This window comes from Melospiza georgiana, chromosome 6 (assembly GCF_028018845.1).
Source record: "Melospiza georgiana isolate bMelGeo1 chromosome 6, bMelGeo1.pri, whole genome shotgun sequence".
In the NCBI taxonomy this organism is placed as follows: domain Eukaryota; kingdom Metazoa; phylum Chordata; class Aves; order Passeriformes; family Passerellidae; genus Melospiza; species Melospiza georgiana.
The window spans coordinates 8,624,854-8,639,368 of NC_080435.1; the positions used below are offsets into that span (position 1 = coordinate 8,624,854).

At 44.4% G+C, this 14,515-nt stretch overlaps 1 protein-coding gene across 2 annotated transcripts in view; it reads right to left on the reverse strand.

Annotated features, from left to right (window-relative positions):
- The window catches only part of TSPAN18 (tetraspanin 18), a 119,439-nt gene extending 109,923 nt beyond the window's left edge, over positions 1–9,516 (reverse strand). The window contains exon 1 of one of the 2 annotated variants that reach the window (XM_058025684.1): positions 9,441–9,516. The gene's annotated coding sequence lies outside the window, so the exon portion shown is untranslated. The remainder of the gene's footprint in view (positions 1–9,440) is intronic. The other variant, XM_058025685.1, reaches the window with a different exon arrangement.
- Positions 9,517–14,515: the final 4,999 nt, after the last annotated feature.

Here is a 14,515-nt window from a genome sequence, read left to right on the forward strand (position 1 = left end):
GACATAAGCCTGGAATTAACCAACCCAGCAGATGCTCTGCTTAGGAACAGCTTGTCTCCTGAGTAGGGCCACTGCAACATGGGGTAGAAGAAGCAAATAAAGCTTCATGAAATTTGCCCTGCCAACTCAGGATTGTGCTGTTTTCTCCTACTCCAGTAGCTTCCCTTGTTGAACAGAGGGAAGGAGGTATGGTGGGAAAACCTCACGCTCTCTGTTCATGTTTACTTTATTCATTCCTTAGTCTGGGGCTGTAAAAATGTTGCTGATATCCAAAAGAGCATGTGCCTGTGTGTGTGTAGCAAAAGCTTTAGAGCCTGGGCTGTACATGATGCAGTCAATTTTACTCAGCAGGGGCAGACAGCATCTTTTTCTTCTGCAGCTCTAAGGAGTAGTAAACCTGTCTCTACAAGGAATTCAAAGCAAACACAGTAATACCACAGATGTATGCCATAGTTTGTCTTGCTGATTTAAAGACACTTCCTATGAAATGGCTTGAAAGAATCTCCAAAGGTGCAGTCTTCTTAATATGTGTCCTCCAGAAAGAATGTTTTTCTGCTTCTAAACACAGCATTTTTTTATGTGCAGTACAGGATTACCCTATATAGGTCACTGACACTCCATGGAAACCTAGATAAATAGCTCTATTCCCACACTAAATTTTGTTAGCTTCTCTTCCTTTATTGCTAAGAATATTTCAACTGGAACAACATATTTGTGCCTTTGAGGTTCTCTGTTCCTGCTGCCGCTTCCCCACCTGGAGCTATAATCCTATGCTTGTCACAAACCCAGCCACTGCTTCAGAACTTATTACAGCTACAATCTGCAGATTATAGCAACTTCTAATAGGGGATAAGCAGCAGGGAAAGGTGAGTTTAAGCTGCAAAGAACCTGCTGGTTCAAAGGGCCCTATTATTAATATTTATTATTTTTAAGCATTCATTGAGTGCTGTAGAAGATAAAAGAATGAATTGAAAGCAAGAACCAAGGAACCAACTTTATACAAGACAAGAAAATGTGAAAGCTTAAAGAATAAGTGCAGTGTCTGGGGAGGAGGGGAGCCAAAGAAAAAGTAGTAACAGCAATGGGAAGAAAAGCCACACCTTTTATCAGCACAATGCTCCTAGCATTAATAAGTATGAAGAGAATTAAAGAATTCTTCAGTGTCTAATCAGAACTGCTGTCCATAGGGGACCTTCTGAGCATTATTACAAGGCATTGGCATATCTTTAAAGAATGGAGCTTTGATCATAAAAATCAAGTGTGTGGAGGAGAGGGGGGCTGCAAAAAACAGCAGAAGGAAATGCAACTGGTGTTAGGGAAAAATCCAGCCCTGGACAGGTGCTTTAAAAAAGCTCCAAATAAATCAATTTAGATTTTGTGTAAATGGTTAGAATGAGGCATAATTCTCACTCATGTCCCTCCATTACAGGCAAATTTCTCCTCTTTCCCACAAACCCTTTTTGCCTGTTGCCAAAGGTCTCCCAGTTGATACTTCTCTTCCCTAACAAAGATGCAAGCTCATGGCTTACACCATTTTAAACCTTCACACTTTCAAACAACAACCCTCAATGCTTCACAGTTCCAATGCACTTTAGCAAGATTAGCTAACAAGAATGTTCATCATACCCAGTGCTGAGAGTACTGTCTTCATTTTCACAGCTGGTGAAACAGATGCTCAGAAAAGCAATGCCACTTTCCCACAGCTAAGGAGCGTGTACAGCAGGCTGATGTTAGGAATGCTGGCATTCACCCACCTCAGTTCTGAGCACTAAAATCCGTGATAGCGCTTGGGAGTGAGAGTCCAACCCCCCTCCCAAAGCCCTCTGCTCCCCAAGGCTAGTGCAGAGCTTCAAAGCACTTCCCAAAGAGCATCACATTACAGAAATACTGTAAGAAATCCTCTATAAACTGAAACTTGGAACTATCTGCGGCAGCATTAACAAAGAAAATTAATGTTTTTAAACTAACTCCGACTCTTCTCCTGCCAAACCTTCCCCACTGCAGTATCAAAATATGAACACATAAACTGAAAAGCCTGAAACCTTCTGCTCCCCTCAGCACAGTGAGGAGATAGAAAAAACAGAGAAGACACAAAACAAAAGAAAAAAATCTAGCTAATCCAGCCAGCCTCTTGGAAGTCTTATTCTTTCATAATCGCATCAGAATGCTGTTCCTGACTGATGTTTCCCTTAACATTTAAAAGAAGAAAAACAGTTCTTAATTAACAAAGCATCACTGTAAGCTGAAATCCTTACCAGTTTTGCAGGTTTTTTCCAATCCTATGAACCCAGAGTGATTTGTCACATCAGCAAGGTATTACATTGTCAACTCTCAGGCTGCCAAAGCAAAGAGATCTTTTGGTGCTTCGAGCATTGTGCCTCAAGCACTTCCAGAATTATCTCTCAGTTTTCCCTGTAACTTATTCTGACAAACAGCTTAGTGTAACTCTAGAAGATTCATGTTACATGCCATACTCCCATCAGAAAGAAAAGTTTTGTTGATCAACACAAAATAAGCGCCTCAACCTAAGCAGCTTTGAGAATCCCCTCTGACATTAACAGGAAAAAAGGGCAGTCAGCAGTTTAAAAATACATCATATCTAAAGTTCACCCCTCTCAATGACATTCTGAGACATTCAATCCTTTATTCGCCATCATTTCTCAAACATGTCCATGTTGTACCCAAGACATTATTATCACCATTAAGCTCCATCAATTTTTATCAGCAAGACCAACATTAAAACACATTCCGGTTTTAAATGACTACAGAAATAAACACATCAACAGTGACAGTGACTCCCACTCCAAAATCCACAGAATTTCCATTCAGTGGAAATCCCATTGTCTCATTTATACTGGCAACAGGTTTTGAGGACTTCATCTGAAAGATGCCCACAGGTCCCAAAGATTTCCATGGGAAACAGGTTCTCAGCAGGCCTGAGAAAGCAGTCCAGTACAGGCACAAGATCCCTCTGTACAAGAAGATCTGGTTTATTTTCACTCCACAAGAAAACGAGATGTGCCAAGAACAAGCTCTATCATTGCTTTCCCAGCATAGAGTGTTCCAGTTCAGTGCCCTGTGAGGTCCATGTCTCAGGAACAGGCAAAATGCCAGTCAGTTCATTTGGGCCATTTTCCTGAAGAAGTGTAGACACGATGATTTAGTGCAATATTTATTACTCTAGAACACTCTCCTCATAGACTGTCTTACACTGAGCTTTCTGTAAGGAGTAAATATAGTAACTGTTTCCATAATAATGTTAAAAATACCCCAACAGATTAAATTCAACAGATGAAACAGGGCCATAAATACGTATGTCTAGCAACATGACCAAAATCACCCTTCTTCAAACTGGGCATTGGGCCATGAAAAGAAAGCTGCTAGCATTACAATTTCAGTGTTGAGCCTTAGGAGCAGCACAGAGATGCAGGAACAGTCAGTACAGCAGTCATGCACAATATACAGAACCCGAGCTGCAGCCAGGGCCTCTAAGCTCCTGAGCCCCTGCCCAGCTGTGCCACTGACCCACAGCCAACAAGTCACCATACGGTCCCATACCCCATTCCAGTCCTCTGTCTTGTGGGCTTTCCAGACATCTGGGATGGCATAAGATGTGTTTAAAGCTGTTTACAGCTCAAAATATAAGAGCTGTTATTAACTCTGCTGTACTACACAACTTTTCACATTAGCAGTTTGGTTTGGTTCCACTTCCCTGGAACCAACAACCACTCGAAGGGTTATTTCCTGACAGTAACACCACAGCAACAGCAGTAAGGAGGGTATGGTTATACTGCTTCCAGAAGAGCAATCAGGGCAAACTCCAGATCATGCTGGCACCACAGATGACCCAACAAAGTCCTCCTCTAACGCAGCCATGCACCAACTAAATGAGGGCAAGGAAAGCAGGAATAGAGATGAAAGAAACATGGTTGATCAGAAGCTGAGCTACTAAGCAAACTAAGACCTAAACCCTAATTCACATAATAATGCAGCATTTTGATAACCAAGTAATATCAAGCACACAGATGAGATTCAGTTTCAGCACGACTTATTTCATCGAAAAGCATCCCGTCTTTCTGTCTGAAGTGATAGACTAGTCTAAAAAATCTGAACTCCATTTGAGTTTAAAAACTGACTCATTTACAGTGATTTTAATTTATTTCTCAAGAAACAGGAAATCCATTTTAGACCAGGCTTATTTAGTAAATACATAACAAAAGGAAGATCCTAATAGCAATAAATAAATAAATAAAGCCCCAAACACAAGAACCACCAGAAACTTATCAGTCATTGGAGTCCTTGTGGGAAGGGCTACACAGTCAGGAAGATTCCTGTGCAGAATAAAGATCCTTACTAAAAATCCAGGCAGTCAGAACCCCACTTCCAACACCTCTGAGGACAATGACAAGATACTGGTTATGGTTTTCTTCGAAATTAGCTTGGTGGGGATAAATTGACACCACATGACTACTCCCAATTGTCATACAATATTAGCTGCATATCAGTCCACTAGAAAAGAAGCATTCAGATCAGGCACTGGGTCACCCAGAGCTTCCTGTATCAAGACACCTGCAGAGGCAATCCAAATCCAAAACACCCTGCACATACACAGCTCGCCAGGACGGTGAGACTCTCTGCCTCTAGCTCTGAGGAAGACCAGTGAAGGGCAGCCCATTGGTAAAGAACAGAAGGTGGCAGAGGTGCAGAAGCAAATCCCATTGAAAGAGCAAAACATCTTAATAATAGCTTGTTTCTTTAAATTTTATCTGTGCAAAAATAAGTAAAAACATGCTGACAAACTGCTTTAGCAGATGGTGTGGTTAACACAAAAAGATCAACGCACTGCCTTCCTATAGCCACTTCTTTCAGTCTCAGAAGATTTACACTGCATTAGCCCATGACAGATATTTACCACTGCAGAAATAATAAACAGCAAAGCAGCTGTTAAATGCTCCAAGACAAGAGATGGGACGGGGAGGAGACCCATGGACTGTTTGGTGGGCACTGAATTCATCCCCTGAAACTCCCAGGAGATGGGTTAACTCATTCAACAGTTTGGAAGCTCAAGACTGAAAGAACAGTGAAAAGAAAATCAGAAATGTAGGTGTAGGGGAAGGAATGGACCCAAGTGGAATGCTGAACTGTGCAGTCATGAGCCAAGGTAGGACCAAACAGAACCTGGCTGCCACATCAGTTACCAGTGAGGCTGCAGTGACCATCTGAAAGCTAAGCTCTGGCTATCTGGAACATATCCTCAAATGAAATACAATTAAAACCCAATCATCTTCCCAGTGCTGAGAAGTGGACAGTGTGAAGGGAAAGAACAACACAAAACATTAAAGTTTTAGAAGGACTAAGGAGCATAAGAAAGAATGGAGTTGTCTGTACTGATTTTTCTGTGCAACTATTTTCTTCCTTCATTTGCCACTTCCAGTTAAAATTAATAATTCTTTCTAGGGGAAAAAAAAAAAAGAAGAAGAAAAGGAGAGAACACATAAGAAACAGCTTGAAAGGGAATGAGCACTTTCAGATCTGAAACAGCTCATTTCTATGCCTCTTGAGGGAGGAACACACAGGCTTTGCCCTCTCATGCAAATACACTGCTTGCTTTTGAGTCATTATTTTAAAGTGACAACTAAAGACCACCCCTTCCCAAACAAGGTACTTTCAACTCTCACTGTACCACTTGTGGGGTTTTCCCCCATATAAAACCCAAGAAAAATGGATCTATTTTATTGATGTCAATTATTAATTTAAACAAACAAACAAATCATCCTGAAATGAGTAAGAAATTCTTGAGAAAGTAAAAGCAGGGGTTGTCTCGCAAGAGTATTCCCAGACAAGGACTGCTTCAGCAGCCTCACAGGGTTAGCAAGGAGTATAGATATCCATCTGTTTTAATTATAACTCCCAAACAGACCTCAGACCTATTACCACCTCATGCAATGACTCATCTTCAAGATGTCAAGAACTATGCACTACCTCAGGAAACTCTCTAAATACAACTTGGACCACCATCTGCTTTTTTTAGATACCTCAGGCCCCTTAGGCCTCGATTTTGTAGCATCTGAACTTTTCTTTTCAAGTCCTTCATCTCCTCTAAGACCTACAGGCCCATAAATCCAGTAGCTTCTGTCCCCAGAGCTGTTGTGCCTGTTTTCCTGCAGCCTGGTGAGAACAGACAGGACTCAAGATAATTAAATAAAAACACAGGAACTTCATTATTTATTTTAAAGGAAAATGTGTTTTCTAGGAAGAAAGTCCTTTAGTTGGGCAAATCTGTAAGCTGTTTATCAGCTTAAACTCATTATCTGTCCATATGGTCTTAGCACTGTGGTTTGAAAAAAATGGTCATGCACAAGCTGATGAAATGTCATCTGCCCTTATGCCAGAAACTACTATTTTTTTCATTGACGTCAAATTAGGATCCTTGCCACGAGTGAAGGGCTACCATAAGCACAGTCATAATATTTTAATTATGAAATGATCTTGCAGAAGGCAGCAAGGAAGGCAGGGGCAATGCAAGAAAATCCATTCACAAAAAAAATACAAAGTCGCTTCATTCACATTTTGCCTCTGTTCTAATTCTTTTTGTTTGGGGAGGTGGGGTGGAAAGAGAGCAACCCAGCTTAAAAAAAAAAACAAAAAACAAAAAAACCAAAAAACAACATGGCAAGGGAATGAGATGCTAAAGCCAATAAACACACATCAAAGCATGAGATGGCTCTGCTTCAACTGCCTACAGTATCCAACCTGGGATAGATTAAGGCAAGACAAAAGGTGCCATGAGGGAAAACACTGCCCCTAGAGCAGTGCAGACCATCTCGCTCCCTTGCTCAGCCCTAACAGCGAGACCCCAGCCAGCTCTGCTGCACTGAAAGGGGCAAGGGCACACGGTAGGCCTAGCTTTGCAAAAACCCACATTTGTCCCCCGTGGCCTGCTGCTGTGATTTGAAGCCCTTCCCACTCCCCCGCTGAGGCGCTGCAGAGAAGCAGGAGCTGGGTTTATTGATTCTGTGAGTCACAATTAGCCGTGGGACACACGACCAAAGGTTTAGCACAGGACATTAAACCTGACTGAGCTGTCAACTCGGTTATTCCAAGGAGAGAGAAACAAATTGAAGTCACAGTAACAGATGTTTCTCATGTTTTATGAACTGCAATATTATTACTAGTCACAGACACAGTTTTTGCCGTTTAAAACAGACCTGCAACGCTGTGCGTGTGAAATTATTTGAACTAACACACAGACAACTTGGCAAAGGATTTACAGATAGCATTTTCTCACTCACACAATGATTCCCGTTTCCCTTTCCCCTAGCCCCACCCTGAGAAGTAGAATAGAAGTTAAAGCAGCCAAAAATGAGATCACGGCAGGATAGAGTACTCCGTTGCCATCATCTGCGACGAGGATGCAAACACTCTAACCTCTCTCCCCTTTTGTGAGAAACACACTCAGCCTCTTCTCGGTTTCCACTGTGGGGGAATTAACTTGTTGGGATCGTTCTGAGTTTTAAGGGAGCCTGGAAACTGAAGACTGGTGTTCTTCCCAGGATGTCTTATCCTTACACCTCAGGGGCAATAAAGGGATTTCCCCGTAATTTACAAAGGAAATCTGAAACACCCTGCGAGCTCAAACCAGCCCCGAGCCCATCCGTGCGGCGGAGCGAGCGGAGGGGCTGGCAGGGCACGGCGAGAAAGCCCTCTCGTGGAAAGCCTCCGCATCTCCCACCCGAGCCCCGCGGATCGCGGCTCCCCCGGGCTCTGCCCCTTGCCGGGGAGCAGCTCCGCGCTCACCTGCGCATCTCGCAGGCTCACACAGCGCGGGGAGCCGGGCGAGCTGTGCACAGCCCTGCCCTGCAGAGAGGCTGGGATTTTGGTGCGGATTTTGCTGGCGGTCCGCAACGTCTCAGAGAAGTTAAAGCTCTTCCTTTCTCCTCACCCCGCTACGCTTGAATTCGTGGCAACTGTATCACATGGTATTTTAGCCTGCGCCAACAAAAGCTGTACCTCGGCCACAACAAATACAGAAACATTAACTGCCTTCCAAGGAGGGTCAAACATTCGAATCATTTTAACATACTATAAAAATACTTCAGTGAAAGCAGATGATAAAGAAGCGCATATTTACATTATGCTACACGGTCGAATTTGAAAGATTCCCCCCAAATTACAAAAAAAACCCCAAAGAAAGTACCCATTTCTCCAAATGACATCCCTACCGTTTACTCTGTTTCTATACTTTTGTGACAGAACAACTACTGCTCCTTACAAAACCAATGAGTATCAAAATAAGCATTTCACTGGTAGAATCCATCAAACACTTGCATACATCCTGTTGAACTAAGACAACTCTTTAACAACTCCAACTTTTTACCCACTAGCAAAAGTCCAAGGCGAGCCCATGGTCACAACTACCATGTACCCTGTCAGGCACACAATCGTCTCCAGCACACTTCTGCCCAACCAGCTTCGGTAGCCACGGGCTATTCAGTGAATTATGTGCCTAAAGTCTATTAACTGGGTCCAAATTTGCTCTTATTATAGAAATACAAACAGTTATCAGGCCGAGCTTACTAATTGCTGAGAGAAGTGCTAGAGGAAAAAAAAATTATGATTACCAAACATACTTCACAGAAAACCGCCCAAGCACAACACATATGGAAATGCTATTTACTCACTCACTATAACCTTTAAATACAAAAGTTAAGACAAAACTTGAAGTGCCTAGTTCAGCTGCCAAACCCCCATGTGGTACCTCGCTAACATGTTGCTGCGGCTACAAATCTCTATTAAAGAGCGGGTATTGACCCAGGGTAGAGGGATGGAAGATCAGCAAAGTGCGAAAGAGAAAATTCCTCCCAGCCCGGGCTGAAGTGAAAAGCACGGGGAACCGTCCCACCTTCCTCATCCGAATGTCGAGGGCGGCGCACACCCCAAGCCGCGACAGACGCGGCGCAGGGCGCTCCGGGCACGGCTCCGCGCTCCCCGGCTCTCCGCTCGTCTCGCCCGTAGGAGGGATCCCGGAGGGAAGGGTGCCGGGCGGAGGCAGCAGAACACAGAAACACCGAGGACAGGCTCAGAGGCTCCCCAAGACGCTCCCGAGGCCCGACCCCGGGGAGGTGTTACCAGCGGGGCGAGTTCAGCTGGCTGGGGCAGCCGGGGCGCCCTCCCCCGGCCCCCGTGCCGGCTGTGCTGGCGGGCTGGGCTGGGCTGGGCTGGGCTGGGCTGGCTTCTCAGCCCCGCAAACTTGCACGCCCAGCACCCCGGGAGTCGCGGCGCTCCCGCACACCCTCCCGCCCCGAGGGAACAGCGCAGCGCCGGGGTGTGCGAGCAGCCCCCCGTGGCACCCCGAGCGCCCCGGGGCACGGCAGGGCGCTGGGCGCCGAGCCGGAGCGGCGCCGGGGCCGCGGGCACCAGAGGGGAGCCCCGCCCGTTACCTGGCGGCTCCCGCGGCGGCGGCTCCGGGCACGGACCGGCCGGACCGAGCGGCGGCGGCTCCCGGCAGCGCTGGGCTCCCACTGCCGTGCGCGCCCCGTGCCCGCAGCCGCGGAGCGCCGGAGCCGCCAGCGCAGCCGGCTCCACCTCCCGGCCGTGCCCCCTCCTCCGCCCCCGCCCGGCCCGGCACGGCACGGCTCGGCCCCGGCCCGCGCTCCGCCGCTCCCGCCCGTGCCTCTCGTCTGCCTTCTCCTTGGCCCGAAAACTTCCCGGGTGCCGCCAAGGACAGCCCGGGGTGACTCGTCCCTCCCGTACCGTGTCTCGGCCGCTCGGGGTGCAGGAATTCCGGCCCAGGGACAGCTTAACCTGGGAGCCGAGAGCAGCCCCGAGCCCGCTGAGCTGGCAGCAGGCGCCGGTGGGAAGGAGAGCTGCCTGCTCCTCATCTGCAGGGTGACCCCGGTAACATCTGATGCACCGGGGGGATCCTTGGGACGCCAAAGGAGGAGACCTGGGAGGTGGGAGAGAGGTCACTCGTGTACCGGTACCTCAGTGAGAGCTGCTGAAATGCCTTCAAAGATCTGCCGAAGAAACTTCAAAGGATGACACTGAGGGACTGGGAAGCCTTTCCAAAATGCATATCAAACCAAAGGAAGAGCCTATGTTTGCAACATGGGAAAAGCCTAGGGAAATAAGGCTTGTGCCGTTGTGTGGTGTGTGCTGTGTGTGCGTACCGATAACTTCTGAGCCTGTCAAAAAAATTTAATAGCATTTGACAGCTACAAATTCCATAGAAATAGATAACTGTCTAGAAGAGGTCATCTTTTTTACTGCTCTTGCACATAGAGTGACTGTATTTCATGTCCAACAGCATCTGACAAGGGAATCCCCAAGGGGGTTCATTTCAATTATCCCCTAGGAAAACTACTCTTCACTGTTCCTAATACTTACAAAGTCCTTACCAGGTTGGAGCAAAAGAAACTGAGAGTAAAAAGAGTGCAGAAGTAACACTGTTACTCTTAATAACAATCAATAGCTCAGGATTAGTAAATTGGACTTCGGTAAATTGGACATTATATCCTTATACAACATCAGAGAGAACAATCCTACAAGGGCAAGTGATATACAGAGGTGTCCTGGTGCTGATAACCCTGCTTATCTCATGATGCTTTGCAAGATGGGGATGCAGATTTTCACCCTCAAAGCTTTGGGGAAGAACAAGAGAAAACAGGAATGTCTAACAGTGCAGTGCAAGGGAAAAATAGATGTGCCAGCATCCCTGCATAATCTCTGCTAATGCCCCATATATCTGGTAATGAACAGTTACAAGGCTCCCCAGGTGCAGATAGTTGTTGGCAGTGGCTTTCTTTTATTTCCTGATGTGAAATAAAAATAGGGAGATACACATAGAATGTAACAGTTATGGTCCCAAATCTATTTCTGTGTTATGGCAAAACTAGATTACACAACCAGACTGTATTTGAAGCGTATGTTTTGTTATAGGCTATTGCTTAAGACAGGCAATCATTTCAGGGTCTGATATTTTCTTGTAATGTTCGGGCCCATGTTTTTCCATTTCTGTTTTGCTATTCATTTATTTGTGTCACACAGCATGATCCTAGCTCTGCTTGGTCTTTGTGGCAGAGTAGGGGATTTCCATTTCTTTATTAGACACAGTGTGACACGAGGTAATAGCCTTGTTCCTTATTTGATTCCTTTGCAAAGGACTCACAGTGCTATTTTCCAGGAGGCTGGCTTGCCATGCCCCTTAAGAAGCAGATCATAGCTCTTTCAGGCAAAGATTGCATTTTTGCTCTACAGACCTGCCAAATTGTGTCCATTGGTCCTCCCCCTGCAACCTCCATAACAATCTCACACGTGTACCCCTGCACTGTCTGGGACTGCTGCAGGACCCCACATGCCAAGAAATTCTGCTGTACCAGTGAATAAACCATGAAAGAGTGTGTGCATCTGTCTGGCTGTCCAGCACTTACCTTTGTTTTAGGGCCTAATGCTCAGACCTCATGTGGAGGGTTTCCAGTAACTGGCTGGGCTTGGTCCTGATGGGAACACCACCATTTTAAATAGCCTCAGATTCTACAGATAAGATTTTCTCCTCATCAGGGACACTCTTGGCATTTTTTCCAACAACTGCCACCCCTTTCCTCTCCAGTGACATCATTACTCTAATATTTTGGGGAAAAAAAGTGCAGGGTGATGTATCCAAAGACTTGTGTGTGTTTTCTGTTTTCCATCCTGATTCTATGAAACTGTTTTGTAAATGAACAAAAGTCAACTATATGTGACCCCAGCTTTCAAATCTTCCACATGCTAGCATAGACACAATAGTGCTCTTACATGCTCAACTGTGCAATTTAAGGGGCCACTATTGAAAATTAGCTTCCCGAGGCACCGTCATGAAGGAATTGCTTTGTGAATCCCAGCCAGCACTGAACCGAGTTTTGCATTTAAAGCTGGGGTTTACATTCTTTGTTATGTGTAAAGAATGTAGTATATCCTCTGTGAACTTTAAGTATAACAGCAACCTCGAATAAAGCCAATTTTATGACAGACCAACATGTGAGAGGGCTGTTTTGCTTGTTTTCTTATAAATAGGTTATTGACTGGAAATCAGAACAAGCAAAGAGTTCCATGGTTTAGCCCAGAACACTAAAGTCACTTTCTCCCATTTCAGAAGGGCCTAGAGCTGCAGCCCTCCCACTGTCTGAAGGATCTGTCCCTTGAATATTACATCATATGTATCACAATCCAAATAGCCTCTCTGTTACACTTCTGATAGGCTTGAGTTTCAGCAGCAGAAACTGCAATATTGGGAAACCATGAACAAATCACAGCAGGTTCATCACAGGTGTAACTGTATGGATTTTGAGATAAATTTCACTCCACAGAACTCACCCATTACTTATGAAAGCTTTCTTCTCTGTGATTCACATCTTAGTTCTCAACTTCACAGTTTCCCTGTTCCCTTCCTTCCCTGGCCTCCCCAGCTTTCCTCCTGCTTCCTCTGCCTTCAGACTGTTCTCTTTCTTTTCCTATTATTGTCTCAGTATTTCTACTAATGCCTTTCTCAATTTGCTGTGAAGGCAGATAAAGCAGGAACACAACCCCGATCCAGTTTGGCTGTGATTCCTAGAGCCGGACTGACACACAGCCCAGCTCATTGCCTAGACAGATGGGCAGAAGGAAACTCTCTGGCATCTGCATGCTGGAACCTGAATGCCAATCTATTTCCAGATAACCATAGCACATTCCAGGAGCAATCTGTGCTCAGTAGAAATAACACAGTGTTATTAACTCTGCCATGAAACTGAATGGCACTTCTGAGAGCACAAAACAAACAAGGTCTCAGCCACAAAGAGCTTAGGATGACAAACTGACTGTCTGAAACTGATCACCTGCTCCCAGATGAAGACAGCAAAGTCAGAGACCTTGTTTTTCCAAAATGTCAAGCACTTATAGTGCTGACTGAAGTTACACTGATCAGTATGTTCTCTCGTCTGCCATCAGACTGCTTTTCCAGGACCCCTCCATCAGGCATGGGAAAACAGCATGAGGGGGCAGTTGATGTACTGGTAGCGAGAGGTTTGTTCAAGCTTCATTATTAAAATCATAATTAAAACCTTGCCAGTGTATTTTTCAACCCAGTTTTGTTTTCCCAGGCTCAGCTGGGAAAACTGAATCTAGATTGTTTATGAGTTGGTTTCTTTGTCAATATCAGCATATCCCAATCATTTTTATCCAAGCAACAGCTAACATTCTGGAGGAAAAAAAAAAAAAATCACAGGCCCTCCCTTTGCCATGTTGTTTTTGTTTTTGTTTCTTAAATCAAGAACTAAGCTGCATTTTGAATATTCATTTACAGATTTATTTTTCCCAGCTTTGTTTTCATATTCACTTGATCACATGGTAACATACATGCATGTTTTTCTGAAGTGAAAAATCATATTTTGTCATTATTACACATATCACCTCCTCATGTCTTTCTGACCCACAGACCACAAGATTGGAAGCAGGCTTCCAGGGCAAGAGACATGCTACTCTTAAGATTATTCAACCCATGAACAACACTTTATGCTCACTGAGATACTCAAATAGGTAGACATAATTTTCCTAAAAGCTTTCATGCTCACCTCTCTCTTTCCTTGTCTTTGAAGTTGTAAGATTACACAAAGGAACTGGCAGCAGTGCCTAAACTCAAAACTGTAGCAGCAATGACTGAACAAACCTTTGGACTCTGCCCAGAAAAACCTCAGTTAAGAGAATTCTTTGTAATAATTTTAATTTGTAGCATTGAAGAGATACTTTAAAGGCAAAATGAACATATTTAAGATGACAGCCATTTCCACAGCTAACAGCAGGTAAAGCTGTAAATCACTGGGGAAGAAAAAACCCAGAAAATATCCTGGTTTTGGTTTGTTTTTTTTTTTTTTTTCCCAGAAGTTTTCTAAAATGGAGATTAAACCAAAACATCAAGATTTCCAACTATGTATATTTTGAGAAAATTCTCAGCATTCACATTTCCTCTGAAATGTGCAGCTGAGATTTTCCTGTGCTCCTTGAAACCTTATGGAAACTAACTGTTTCTCACAGACTTTTTAGTAATTTTCACTAAAAAAAAAAGCGAAATGGAGATCCCCATTGTACCAGGAATTGCAGTTCTTTACGTGTTTAAATATGACAAGAGAGACAAACACAGAGGAACAGTCATCCCCATTTACAAACAGGAAATTGAAGCAGGAAGAATGAATGCTGAAGAAGTACTAGAGGTCTGTGTCAGCTCCAGGACATGAGCTGGGAGATCCTGGATCACAGACAAATGCCTTACTCATACAAATATCTATCCTCAAATGTTTTGACTCTTCTTGGCATTTGCATCTCTCTTATAACACAAAGGGAGGAGGCTCAAATGCATTTTTAAAGCTCCAGATGACACTAAAATTGAGAAGCTATTTTTATTCTCATAAGATTTTACAAGCCACCTTTCTCCTTTAAAAAAGAAAAAAAATATAGGTAAACTAACAAAAATAGCTTCAGGGTTTGTTGTTCCTTGAGATGTTCC